Source organism: Astyanax mexicanus, chromosome 8, assembly GCF_023375975.1.
Source record: "Astyanax mexicanus isolate ESR-SI-001 chromosome 8, AstMex3_surface, whole genome shotgun sequence".
Taxonomy (NCBI): Eukaryota; Metazoa; Chordata; class Actinopteri; order Characiformes; family Acestrorhamphidae; genus Astyanax; species Astyanax mexicanus.
Genome location: NC_064415.1, coordinates 48693951 through 48709051, shown reverse-complemented (window position 1 = coordinate 48709051; position 15101 = coordinate 48693951). Strand labels below are relative to the sequence as shown.

The 15101-nt window shown below is 39.1% G+C and overlaps 2 protein-coding genes, 1 non-coding gene and 1 pseudogene across 5 annotated transcripts in view; 3 read left to right on the top strand and 1 right to left on the bottom strand.

Moving 5' to 3' along the window:
• The window catches only part of LOC125803861 (zinc finger protein 239-like), a 142382-nt pseudogene extending 134312 nt beyond the window's left edge, over window positions 1-8070 (top strand).
• LOC103034342 (zinc finger protein 239) overlaps window positions 1-15101 on the top strand; it is a 196325-nt gene that overhangs the window by 165201 nt on the left and 16023 nt on the right. The gene's annotated exons all lie outside the window — the stretch shown is intronic.
• Window positions 1-15101, top strand: part of LOC103026187 (gastrula zinc finger protein XlCGF7.1) — a 239822-nt gene that overhangs the window by 218349 nt on the left and 6372 nt on the right. The gene's annotated exons all lie outside the window — the stretch shown is intronic.
• LOC103047673 (uncharacterized) lies at window positions 10299-14293 on the bottom strand. The gene is made up of 2 exons (XR_007440239.1): window positions 14019-14293; window positions 10299-13658 (listed from the first exon to the last, which is right to left on the bottom strand). It is a non-coding gene; the product is annotated as an uncharacterized LOC103047673 (transcript).

The following is a 15101-nucleotide window of genomic DNA, read 5'->3' as shown; positions in this document are numbered from 1 at the left end:
CAAGCATAAATTATAACACTATGAATGCAACATTGAAGTTACTTCCATACCTGAGAAATGTTGCTGTTAAATCGATGAGCAGGAGCAGGCTAGGCAGAACAGATTACCTTAGTTGACGTCTTAGCCTAAAAATATGAGAGTGCGAGAGAGAGTACATACAGTTGCTTGAAAAATTAATAATTCCCCTTGAACTTTTACATTTTTACTAGATAACCAATACGCACACATGCACGCATACATACACACACACACACAAGAAAAGCAATGACGTGGATAATAGCTTGACAGCTTATTTGAACGATTAAAAAATATTTTAAAAAAGCTGTGTGAGCATGGGTAAGTTCACAATACTTTGCTATATTAAATAAGTCATTTTTGACTTAATGAGACTGTAAAATGATACGTCTGCACAACTGATTTGTACTAGAGCAATCAAACTTACACAATTGTAGTACACTACTGCTCAATAAACAATTGTATAACAATCTTGACTTTTTGTTTACATGTTTATACACTGTTTTATTCATATGCATTTACTTGCATTTTGTGTGAATCTTTAAAATCAGACTTTATGTTTTTCCTGTCAGGGGCAGATTATCACTTTATAATTTTGATAACATTTTGATATAACAACATACAGATTTTATAGTATAGGAACTTTATGAATTTATGACAATATGAAAAAAAGTAGTACCCCCGAGGATTAATATATACATATACTATATACATACACACACACACACACACATATATACATACATAAATACATACACAAGGTTAATAATATTAAGAGTCATTTTAACCAATCCTTTGTGCTGAATGTGCACAACGTAAGCTAGCCTTCAGCTGTTTTCTGACTAGGTTCAGCTTACTTATCCAGAAGTAACTTTATTAAAAAAGCACCGCTCTCAAAATTAATACTTCACAATATTAATTTAATTTTGAGACATTTTTCATATGTATGCTGCTGGAATTAGCAATACAACAAAGTAGTTAGTAGTTAAAATCATAAGTCACAAAATCACAAGTAGCGCAAAATAGAGGTTTCCAGAAGCTGCAGCGCGCGCGTCTCGACTAAGCTAAGCTAACTTAGCTAATTAACCAACTTAGCTAACTTAGTTAGTTTTCGGCAGTTGTCTGAAGAGGCTAATTTCTAAAGCATATAAACACTACAAAACACTTTTTATGACACAAACAACCCAATTTCAATACGTTTTAATGTTAACGCACAAAAGTTCTTCTTGAGAGCGGTAAAACATATCATACAAACTGACAAAAACTCACAAACAGAAGTGGCAGCGCGCGAGTCCCGGCAAAACTAGCTAACCTAGGTAGTTTTCAATCGTTTTTTAAAAAAAAAAAAAAACACAATTGACACTAACAACTCCAATTTCAGTAATATTGACAGTTTATGCAAGTTATCTTTGCTTCAGAGCTTTAAAACACATTGCTTAAACCTTACCAACCGTGCCAAGAATTTGGGACGACGTCCAAGAGCTAGCCTCTGCCTGAAGCACAGGTCTCTGTAGACCAGAGCACTGGGCGTGTCGAAAGGTGGGCTCTGTCTTGACGTCAACAAATAGCCACCTGAGGTTTTACATCCAAATGCCAGCTTAAAAATAATAAAAACATAATAAAGATTTAATATTACACATTATTCGGACAAATATGTTGTAAAAACTGTTTATACACACACATACACACAACATTAATATAATATGTTTATTATTATTATTATTATTATTATTATTGTTGTTGTTGTTGTTGTTGTTGTTGTTATTATTGTTATTATTATTGTTATTATTATTGTTATACTTTTCAATGCATTTTTATTATGTAATATGATTATTACTATATTACTGTGTGTGTAAAATAAGTAAATAAAGAAAATACAAATAAAAACTACAATAATAATAAAATAATAATAAGCATAAACAAGAATAATAATGATTGTTGTTAATAATAACAACAACAATACTAATACTACTACTACTACTACTACTAATAATAATAATAATAATAATAATAATAATAATAATAATAATAATAATAATAATAATAACTAAAATAATAAATAAAATAATAAAATAACTGTCTTGAAAAAGCATGCTAATAACGTAAACAGCTTGACATTCATTACCTGTAGACATGAGAGCAGCTATCGGGCCAGATGCTGTGCGCCTCTCACGCGCCGACACTCCGGCAGCGGCGTTCAGCCGATGTCGGACCAGATGCGGGACGCCGCGCTGGCGCCGACACTCCGCCAGCGGCGTTCAGCCGATGTCGGGCCAGATGTGTGCGCCGCGCTCGCGCCGACACTCCGCCAGCAGCGTTCAGCCGATGTCGGGCCAGATGCGGGACGCCGCGCTCGCGCCGACACTCCGCCAGCGGCGTTCAGCCGATGTCGGGCCAGATGCGGGACACCGCGCTCGCGCCGACACTCCGCCAGCGGCGTTCAGCCGATGTCGGGCCAGATGCTGTGCGCCGCGCTCGCGCCGACACTCTGCCAGCGACGCTCAGACTATATCGGGCCGGATGCTGTGTGCCGCGTTGGCGCCGACACTCCGCCAGCGACGTTCAGCCGACGTCGGGACGGATGCTGTGCGCCGCGCTGGCGCCGACACTCCGCCAGTGACGTTCAGCCGACGTCGGGCCAGATGCTGTGCGCCGCGCTGCGCCGACACTCCGCCAGTGACGTTCAGCCGACGTCGGGCCAGATGCTGTGCGCCGCGCTCGTGCCGTCACTTCGCCAGCGGCGTTCAGCCGATGTCGGGCCAGATGCGGGACGCCGAGCCCGACAAACAGCCGACACTGCCGGAAGAGAGCCGGAATCGGCCCAGATGTCTTTGCTAGCTGGGAATCTGCTTAAACTTTATAACGTAATATTATTACATAGTAGACATTATTTATGTTCTCCAGAAGGCATCTAAGACTCTAAGACTGACTGTACTCAATTTTGTTTTAATAGTCACTGCTTTAATTTTAAGCACCAACCTTATAAACGTTCATCTTCAGCCTTGCAGTCTCAGTTTTTAGTGCGCATTATTAGGGTAATTACGGTAATTCCACAGCGCTGGACCGCTAGCCTCTATCAGTGTGTTTATCTGCTGCAGGTTATTCTATCAGTGGTGATATTAAAGTCAGTGACACCACTTATCATATATTAACCTTACTTACCTTAGTATGCTCAATATCTTCCAAATGTTAGACACACTGAAATGTGCAGTAGTCTGCTTAACCCCCATTTTTGTAATATTCTGTCAGTGTGTTACAGGTGTTTATTCTAAACCTGTGCTCTTCTTCAGTCCTCCTGGAGATGTGCTCAGTAGAAGTGATGGCTCACATACAGCTTTACTGTAGGCTGTGTCCTACATCCTTATTCTGGGGGAAATCATGTTTAAATGAATAAATATTTGTGTTAGATAACGGACTAGGTGTCCCTGTGTTCTTCATAGATAATTAATAAGGGGTCCCTGTCTTCTTTTTTCGGGAGTTAACAGCAGCACATGGTAACCCATTACTAATTACTGAGGGGTTACTGTGTTCTTCTTTAGGAGTTACTGCAAATCATACCACAGTATTATAAAGTGAGAAACATGTTAACTAATTACTAATTACTGAGGAGTTACTGTGTTCTTCTTTAGGAGTTACTGTAAATCATACCACAGTATTATAAAGTGAGAAACATGTTAACTAATTACTAATTACTGAGGAGTTACTGCAAATCATATCACAGTATTATAAAGTGAGAAACATGGTAACTAATTACTAATGACTGAGGAGTTACTGTGTTCTTCTTTAGGAGTTACGGCAGATCATGTCACAGTATTATAAAGGGAAATATACATTAATAATAATAATAATAATAATAATAATAATAATAACACACATTTAACCTAGCTTACTAACACACACACATTTAACCTAGTTAACTAACACACACACATTTCCCCTAGCTAACTTAGCTTGCTAACTAACACACATATAACCTAGCTAACTAACCCACACATAAAAGTTAACTTAGCTAGCAAACGAACACACATAACCTAGCTAACTAACACACATTTAAACTAGCTAACTAACACACACATAACCTAGTTAACTTAGCCAGTTAACTAACACACACATAACCTAGCTAACTTAGCCAGTTAACTAACACACACACATAACCATGCTAACTTAGCTGGCTAACGCTAACTACACACACAACTTAGCTAACTTAGCTAGCTAACACACATCCTAAAACTGTTTAACAACCCACAAAGAGTCCTCCTCTGATCCGGGGGTAAAATCAGCTGGAAAAGATCTCAATATCTTGATTACTAGTTTATTTTCAATCAAATACAGAAATATGAAAGCAGCAGAGTCTCTCTTAATCCTCCTCCATCAGCAGCATCAGCACAGCAGAGAATTTACACGAAGGACCAGGAGAGCTGCGTCCGCTGTGAAATTACCGTAATTACCCTAATAATGCGCAGTGAAATAAATCTCTGTCAGACTGCAAAGGCTGAAGATGCACTTTTATAAGGCTGATACCTAGTATTAAAGCAATGATTGTTACATTATTACAGTCTTACAGTCATTCTTAGAGTCTTAGATGCCTTCTGGAGAACTTTCATCAATGTCTTCTATGCAATAATATTACGTTATAATGTTGTTTTTTTCTTCCAAAAATGATGGTTAAGCAGAGTAATACACACTGTAGTATTTTACTATATGTTGCTAATATTTGGAAGGAACTGAGGATAATAAGGTAATTAAGGTTACCACTACTACAAATGGTGTCACTTGCTTAATACAAAAATGCTTTCAATTATTATGCATTTAACTCAAATATGCCTGATTTAGATCTATAGTTCCCCAGGTGGCATGTAAGGGTTTTCAGTAGTTAATGTTGATTTGAGCAGTAATTAATAAGTAGTTATTATAAAGAAGACATCATTAGTAAGTAGTTCTCCGAGAGATATGTAAGTCTCAGTAATTATTGTGGAGTTAATAGTGAACTATTATAATCATTAGTTCAGTACTATCTACTGAGTAATTATTCAGTACTCCCTGGTAGTTAATAGAAAATATTTAGGTGTTAATGCAGCACTATTAATTAGTTACTGCTTAGTTCCTGCTTAGTTACCTATTAACTATGGAACAGTATTATAAAGTGTTACCAAAAAAGTTTACCTTTAGCTCAGACATGTAGTCAGCATGTAGTGTACAATATGTTATTTGCACAGTTTTGAAACTGGTTGAGTTATATTGATAGAATTAAAAATCTTATATATAGTATTATAATAGTATTTGATGGACATGAAGTGTGCAGTGATTTTGAACAGTTAAAGGTACCAGTGAACCGAGGTAATCCTCACAGCGCGGCGGGACTTTTATTTTGACAGCTAGTTGTCAGATGCAACGCCATTGGCTCCTGAGCGAGACTAGAGTTCTGTGATGTGATTGGCTCCTCAGCAGAGGTCCGGGGGTCTGCAGCTGGGGTCTTTAGATTAGAATCGCAGCAGCAGACTGTTGGGGGTTAAGGTGGATTCAGGGCTGTTTATTGTATTGGATCAGATCAAGTAACAGAGTCATTGTGATGTATTGATTGGACATGTTCTAATAGTTTCAGCGCTTTGGACAGATGTTTGCTGTGGTTTAAAATGAAGACTGTATTCTCTGTAGGTGAATATGGAAGGGTGGTTAGAGTTTCCCCCGGTCTCCAGTAAAGTGGAGCAGCAGAAGATCCAGCTCTGATCAGCAGCTCCACACCTCTGTACTCAGACTGCTCTGCTGGAGGAACACCATCAGCTCACCTGCTGCAGGTATGGAGATGTTCCACTCTTCACCTTCACACTGCTCTACATTTACTCTTAGACACACAGATCAGCACTTTCATTCTGACAGGAGATTTATGGGCTGCTGGCAAACCCTGAGTGGAGGAATAAGTACCTCGGTCGCACTAACTACATTTAAAAAATGCTCAGTCTCAATATCTAGAGCAGAAACACAACTATTTGTATAACAGTGTAACAATTTCTAACCATAAATGCACAGTCTGCACAGAGAAAACAAAAATCTGAAACTGAGTGTTTTGATCAGACAAAATGTTCTGTGTATCATTTGTCTCATATTCATATTTTAATGTCAGACTTCAGCAGAACTATTATAATTGGTCGCACTGTTCCAATACTTTTGGAGGGGACTGTATATTAGCATCATGCTAAATACTATATTTTTAACCGTATTACCTTCTAATTGCTTCTAAAATGGGATTCATAAAATCTTACTGACTGTCCAGATCAAATCTTTTACCCCCCGCACACTTGAGTTTCTTAATTCAGTCATTTCCATTTCCCAGCCCTAATAAGGATTTTGAAGCATTTTGACTTAAGATTAAATTTTCCTTTTTCTGTTTCTTCCAGAACTGAATGCTGTCCTGTTCCAAGTCTTCTCCTGATCCCAGTGTCGACTTTCCAACCAGCAAGAAGTATAGAAAATTTCACAAAGATGTTAAGCTGTTGAACAAAGATTAGAACATGGCATCCAGAGAAATCTCCAATACTCAGCAAACACCCTCTCCCTCACCTTACAGGGAAATGCATAAAAGGGCAGACAAGAAAAAAACTCACCACTGCTCAGACTGTGAGAGGAGTTTTATTCAAGGAAGTGATCTCACACCAGCGCATTCACACTGGAGAGAAACTATTTCATTGCTCAGAGTGTGGAAGTAGATTTACTAAACAGAGTAGTCTCCAAAGACACCTGCGCATTCACACTGGGGAAAAACCATATCACTGTTCAGACTGTGAGAGATGTTTTAGTCATCAAAGTAGCCTCCAGAAACACCAACGTATTCACACTGGAGAGAAACCTTATTACTGCTCAGACTGTGGAAAGAGTTTTAATCAACAAAGTCATTTCCAGCGTCACCAGCGCATTCACACTGGAGAGAAACCGTATCACTGCTCAGACTGTGGAAAGAGTTTTATTCAACAGAGTGATCTTCGAACACACCAACTCATTCACACTGGGGAGAACCCATATCACTGCTTAGCCTGTGGGAAGAGTTTTAATCACTGGAGTAATTTCCAGCGACACCAGCGCATTCACACTGGAGAGAAACCATTTAACTGCTCAGACTGTGGGAGGGGTTTTATTCAACAGAGTGATCTCAGAATACACCAGCGTGTTCACACTGGAGAGAAACTCTATCACTGCTCAGAGTGTGGGAATAGTTTTAATCATCTGAGTAGTCTCCTAAAACACCAGCGTATTCACACTGGAGAGAAACCATATCACTGCTCAGAATGTGACAGGAGTTTTAATCAACAGAGTCATTTGCAGCTACACCAGCGCATTCACACTGGAGAGAAACCGTATCACTGCTCAGAGTGTGCAGAGAACTTTAGGTCTTTACAATTGTTTAAGAAACACAAGTGCATTAAGAGCAGTCAGGAAATGAGCAGTGAAACCTAAAACCATTCCAGATCCCACTCCAGATCTATTGATTACTTGTATAGAGGGAAAGCTGTTGTTTTAAACAGTTTCTGAAGCATAGTACACAAAACTATATTTTGTTTTATGAATAAGTGTTAAGTCCAGTTTTCAGTCTATACACGTGAATATATGTATCCTCCCAAGAAAGATTTTGAAGTAGATGAGCTGCAGGCTGTTTGTGGAGGTCTATTCATAAGGTTTGGTTAATGCGATTAATAAATCAGTAATAAGTGGTTGTTTACTAAATATTTTACTCAGATTATTGCAACATTAGTGTCATATATTGTGTTGTCAATGATATTGCCTGTTAAATCCACCTTAAAACAAGCAGAAACCTAATATATTACCAGAAGCTGAATTGTTTTGTTTTGGTGTCTTACTGATGTTTGATGGGCAAAATTGATAAAGAAAGCTGGTCATCCAGATGAGAACATAACCATTGCTATGTGTATGGTTTCATTAAGGTTTTATGGTTTAGCTAGTTTATAAAACAAACAGGTACTTAGTTTAACTTGTACCTTTTCATAATAAATATGTTAAATACAACAAGATATTGTCATTGAGATTTGTCATGTCTCATTGTAACTGTTACAAGCACAAACTTAGTGTTTGTGCTTGTAAGACTAACTTTGTGTCTATAAGATCTGGTCAGATCCATTAGAACTGGGATGTTGAAATTTCATAATTCCCAGTGTGGAAATTTTAACCGGAACGCTCCTACAGGACGGATTTCCTTTTCAGAAAGTCGGGAGTAAAAACCCTGAGTAAAAAAAAAAAAGGCTGTCCCCACATTAAGTAAAATCAGTAGTATTATATTTATAGATCCTGACATCCAAGATCTAAGGTTAATGGTTTGCATTATTCGTTTACATGCATAATAGGACATTAATCTTTGTAAAGCAAGATTGGGAAAAGGGAAATTATATTGTAATCTTTCTGCCTGCTCACACAGCCCAGCCAGACACTCCATGTGTTGGTTGTAATTTTGCTGGCTCTCTGCCACACATAAATATATGTAAATATACACAAAATGATCTTGCATCGCTCCAAGCAGAGCAGTCAGAGAGCAAAAGAGCAGAGGAGTGCTGCCTGACTACGGTGATCTGATTCAAGACATTCCTGAGTATGAGCACTCTAAATGTCCAGGTGACTTTTTCACCCATCTTTTGAACACTCTGACCACTCTGACATCAAGGCTATTACATGACATTTCTTACAAAACAGTCCTCAGGACAAAGGCCCGTTGACTAACATTAATGCCGCTCCTGACACTTTCAGTCAGTATAACCTTTGGCTCAGGCAGGTTCCCAGAGTCCCAGAAAAAACAATAAATAGTACAAACATGACTGGGAGAGGCACAATAAACAAATGGGGTAGTGCAAATGCAGCTCTCATTACTAAGTGTGAGATAATGAGGATAAGGTGCAGAGTTATGCAACATGCTATGATATAGTTTGGTCCATAAATATTTGGACAGTGACACAATATTAATGATTAAGGCTATGCATGTCACCACACTGCATTTAAAATTAAAACAAATAAGATGAAATTGAGGTGTAGACTTCCAGGTTTATTAAAGGTGTTAAATAAGATAATATGAAAAGGTTAGAAATTACAACCAAGGCCCCACATTTCAGGGGCTAAGACGTAATTGGACAAATTAACTTTACCATAAATAAAAGGTTAGTTTGTAAAACTTTGTTGAGAATTTTTGCAGGGAATGACTGCCTGAAGTCTGGAACCCATGGACTTCACTAAACACTGAGTTTCATCCTTGATAATGCTTTGCCAGTTGTTGCTGTTCTTTCTGCCTTTTGGCTAAAGCATGTTAAATGCTGCACAATTGGGTTTAAGATCTGATGATTGACCTGGCAACTGCAGAATATTCTACTTCTTTTCCCTAAAAAAACATCTGAGTTGTTTTTGCAGTATTTTTAGGTTATAGTCCAGCTGTTCTGTGAGGCTCTATATAATTGACATTTGGTTAAATTTGAGCAGAAAATAAAGCTCTGTACACTTCAGAATTCATCCTTCAGCTTCTTCTTCTGTCACATTTTCAATAAACACTAGTGACCACTGGAAGCCATGCACGTACATGTAACCACCATGATCTACATAGGATGTGATGTGCTTTATGCTAAGCAAATCCAAGCCTTCACTTTACATATCCTTTTCCCATCATTCTGGTGCAGGTTGGTCTTCGATTCACCAGAACTGGGCTGTCTTCTTGAGATGTTTTTTGGTAAAGTCTAATCTGACATTTATATTAATGAATAGAACCTTGTGGTGATTCCTCTGTATTTGCTCTCATAAAGTCTTCTCTTTATGGTAGACTTAGATACTGATACACCTTCTTCCTGCAGTGTTCTTTACTTGGGATGATGTTGTGAACAGGTTCCCAAGCTCGCCACTGTCATTTTATCCTTGTTGATTTGGGCCCTCCTAATATTTCTTCTACATCTCTCATGGATTTTTTTTTTCAGGCTAACGATGATCTGTTTCACTTCCATTAAGAACGGTTTTACTGCATGTTGTGGTAGAGAAGAAAATGATTGTAATTCTTAAACACTTATTTAGATTTTTTTTGTTCAATCACTTGAATTAAACTTAAAATTCTACATTTTCACATTGTCATGTCATTTGTTTCATTTTAAATCCACTGTGGGGGTATTTTGTCCTTTGTGGGGGTGTTTCTGCATATGTGTCTAAATGCTAAATTTAGTGTTCTGTTGCTCCACTTTATGCTTATTCTGTACACCTTGCGTAAATCAGTGGATAAGACAATTCCACCAATCATCACACCGAAAAGAATGCCCAGTTCATCTCTTTTAATGGTTTATTGGAAGTTGGACAAAACTACAAGAAATACAAGAATTAGAACTTTAACACATGAATACAAATTACGTTGAAACATGCTAAGAACACTAAGCACTATGCTAATCAAGACATAAAGAAGCTAGCATTCATATCAGTACAGAGTCCATAGAAAACTGCTGAATACAAAAAAAAATACAGAAAACAAAAAAAAAATTTTTTTTGGAAGGCAGCAGTATAAGATTTTCTTCTTAAATTCTTTTTAACAATATCAGATGGATCAAGAACTATCCAAGTCTCATGAATGGAAGGGCTGCAAATTTGACAACACCATTAAAACACTCTTGTATCCACCTTTTCACACCTATATGTCAGATATATGCTTTCTGGTAAATAGAGCTTATACCTTTTCTGTTTTTTTTTTCAAACGCTGCTTTAGTGTGATCATGCACTACCTTGGTCTTGGATTTATCTAAACAATTACAATCTTATACCCCCACATCTCTTGGTGCAGCTGTGCAGTTATAGCTGCAAAAAACATCCAAAGCAAGACGCCTGGCCTTTTTCTTTTGTAAATGCTTCACATATGAGCTACTAACACACTCATTTCCCTTCATAAAGCTACAAGTTGTCTTATATGACGTCTTTTGTTGTTTGTGAAGAAGGTGACATTTCTACAGGTATTATTGTGTACACATGTGAGGCGTTTCAGGGACAGATCCGTTCACATTACACACAGATACTGGTCACTAACATTTATGAATGTGAACCGTCAGGTTAGGCAATTCTGATCTGAGCAATGTGGTGTGTAATGTGAATGTGGCCATAAAGACTGCACAATGTGCATATCTAATGGTCATCCAGCTGTGGTTGTCTCGCTTGAGGGCCAGAATGCAGCAGCACTGTTGGCAGATCATGAAGATAAAGACCTGCTATGATGGAACAGTCTGACAGTGAGTCTACATGGGTATAATCTCTAGACAAAAGGCTTTGAGACAGCAGATCAGGAACTTTGTTTTGTACTCCCAGCCTAAAGCTGGAGGTAATACTCAGTGGCAGTAACAGCCACTAGGGCCAGGAGCAGAATAGAGTTTACCAGGTGAAAAAATTACAAACAAAAGTTTGTGTGTGCAAATGTTGCTCTCGAGCTTCATTTTTCTCCTCTCAGGTGCTTTTTTTCCTCATGCGCTGTGTGAATTACCTGCAGCAGCAGTTTGTGCTCGACTGAGTTTTTTGCGCTCGAGTTTTAATAGGGGTGGTTTTGACAGTTTGGGGGTGGGGCCAGGGTCACCTCCCTCAGCGAACGCTAATGGCTTATATCTCCAGGGTTTGTGACGGACAGCCTACCTCCATGAGCGGGAGGAGGGTTAGCTAGCTGGCTATGCTAACATCCAAACAGCACGCTCTCCGGCGCCCTGGCCAGCTTTGTAAGGTTAGCCCCTAGAGCAACCGGCTCTCTGGGCGAACAGCACCAGTCGCTCTAAGCACTGAAGCCGGGCAGACCGAGCCGGCGAGCCGACCTCTCCAGGCGAGAGACGGTCGTTACAGGCGAGAACCCAGGCAGACAGAGCGGGTCGCTCCAGGCGCTAAACCCAGGTAGACAGAGCGGGTAGCTCCGGGCACTAAACCCAGGCAGACAGAAAGGGTAGCTCCGGGCACTAAACCCGGGTAGAAAGAGCGGGTAGCTCCGGGCACTAAACCTGGGCAGACAGAGCCGGCGCCCTTGACTTTTGAAATTGATGTGATGCCATAATGTTGGCTATAAAAAAAAGGATCAAGAATTGGTCCATGCCTCACTAATGGATTTCAAAGGATTAGCTGAAAATAAAGGTGGTTCCAGTATTGATGCAGAACAGAAGCGAGAATTCTAGAAGTATTTCTCAAAGAAACGTTATCAACGGCACGAGCCAAGCCCGGACTCGACATTTTACATATCTTTGATCAACTCGTATTTTTGAGGATTTTCTTTTGCAAACTATTGCAGACAATGGAGGCTGAGAAACAGTTTCATATGCAGCATGCATATACAACTAGAGAGACCTATTGTATTTCACAAAGAACAAAAAAAATTACATTTTAAAATGTTAAAAAGTGGATTTTAGCTGAATGAGACCTGTATGATGAATTTAGCATGTAATATTATTGACAACATGATATGACCATGATGGCACCATTACTCAAGTAAGATTTAAAGTAAAAAAAAAATTATGGACTTATTATGGATTTTGTGATTGCATTCACCATATCTTACGTATAGAGCTCTACCTATAGACTGCAGCTCATTTACTTCAGTATCTAGCTTGGAAGGATATTTAGTGTATGGGCTGAAAGCTGGACTGTTAATAAATATGCTTCGTTTAAAGCAAGAAGTTTCCTTCTGGAATTGTTTTAGGTGTGTCACTGTCCATTTCCATGACTACTCTTTTTGCACTTGTGTTTCTTGAATGACTGTAAATACCTGAATCTCTCTGCACACTCTGAGCAGTAATACGGTTTCTCTCCAGTGTGAATGCGCAGGTGTTGTTGGAAATAACTCTGTCTAGTAAAACTCTTCCCACAGTCTGAACAGCGATACGGTTTCTCTCCAGTGTGAATGTGCTGGTGCTGTTGGAGATGGCTCCGTTGATTAAAACTCTTCCCACAATCTGAGCAATTATACGGTTTCTCTCCAGTGTGAATGAGCTGATGTTTCTGGAGGTGAGTCTGAAGACTAAAAAACCTCCCACACTCTGAACAATAATAGGGTTTTTCTCCAGTGTGAATGTGCTGGTGATTCTGGAGAGTACTGTGATGACTAAAACTCTTTCCACAGTCTAAACACTGATATGGTTTTACTCCTGTGTGAATGCGCTGGTGAATTCTGAGATGAGTTTGATGATTAAAACTCTTCCCACACTCTGAGCACTGATACGGTTTCTCTCCAGTGTGAATGCGCTGATGTATTTTAAGGTTACCCTCTGTAGCAAATCTCTTCCCACAGTCTGAACAGTGATAAGGTTTCTCTCCACTGTGAACGCGCTGGTGTTGTTGAAGATTAATTTGTTGAGTAAAACACTTCCCACAGTCTGAGCAGTGAAATGGTTTCTCTCCAGTGTGAATGCGCTGGTGTGTTTTGAGATGATTCTTTTGATTAAAACTCTTCCCACAGTCAGAACAGTGATATGGTTTATCTCCAGTGGCTGTATTTTTCTGCATTGGTTGAGTTCTTGAGATTTTGCTGGATTCCATGCTTTCCTCTTCGTTCAGCATCTTAACATCTTTGTAACATTTTCTAGATTGTGTCTGTAAAGCTAAACTTTATCCAAGTAGGAAAGTTGGCAAGAGATCAGGTGAAGACGTGGAGCAGGACAGCATTAATTCTGGAAAAAAACACAGAAAAAAATCAAATCCAAGCTTAATTTAAAATACCAGACATTCCTAGTTGAAGGAGTTTATAAACAATTGCAGCACAATTTACCACTTAAACATACCAGACAAGATCATTATTTCTCCAATAAATCACCGCTCAGGGTTTGTAAGTAGCACCTAAATCTCCTGTTCATCTTAAATAAAGCAGAATGAAAGTGTTGATCAGAGATAACTAGGAGAAGATGATCCTCCAGCTCCTGGATGAAGCTGCTTGTGTGTGATGTTAAATGCTGCTCCTTCTGAATGTGTTTCTGTGTGTCTAAGAGTAAATGTAGAGCAGTGTGAAGGTGAAGAGTGGAACATCTCCATACCTGCAGCAGGTGAGCTGATGGTGTTCCTCCAGCAGAGCAGTCTGAGTACAGAGGTGTGGAGCTGCTGATCAGAGCTGGATCTTCTGCTGCTCCACTTTACTGGAGACCGGGGGAAACTCTAACCACCCTTCCATATTCACCTACAGAGAATACAGTCTTCATTTTAAACCACAGCAAACATCTGTCCAAAGCGCTGAAACTATTAGAACATGTCCAATCAATACATCACAATGACTCTTTTACTTGATCTGATCCAATACAATAAACAGCCCTGAATGCACCTTAACCTCCAACAGTCTGCTGCTGTGTTTCTAAACTAAAGACCCCCAGCTGCAGACCTTCGGACCTCCGCGGCCAATGCCGTTACATCTGACAACCAGCTGTCAAAATAAAAGTCCTGCTGTGAGGATTACTTCGTTTCTCTGGTACCTTTAACTGTTTAAAACCAAAGGGCACAACCTGTCCATCAAATAATATTATCATTTTACTAAAGTAAACATAGATAACAAAATTTACAAAAAAATTATCTATTTTTCCATCATCTACTGCAGGGGTTGGCAATAGACGGCAAGCGGGCCAGATGCGGCCCACAAGCATGAAACATCTGGCCCGTGAGGTTGTTTGAACTATAATGAAAAAAAAAGGCCTTTCTGGTCAGATTTTGTGCACATCCCCCCCCCCCCCTCTCCCCCTGTCACGGTTAAAACACGGTTAATTTTATCCCGATTCTGGAAATTCGTCAAACAGTGAAATTTATTAAAAATCGTTTGGTGTAAGGTGGGCATAAGTCTCGAGACTTAGCTCAAGCAAATAGTGACTTAAACAATGTCAACAACCAATAGGAGAGCTACGGGAAGCCGCAAGGCAAGAATATTTTACGTGACTGTTTACAAACGATTTGAAAAAGAACAGATTTTACAGTTAATATGCTTCATATGGTTCTTACTTTAATATGTACAGTTTTAACATAGGAAGCACTTTAAAGTCACTATATGTAAAGTTATTTTATTTTGCACTAGTTTGTGTTATAGTGTTATTTGTGATCCAAACAAGTTTAATAAATACACATTTTGCAAGAATTAT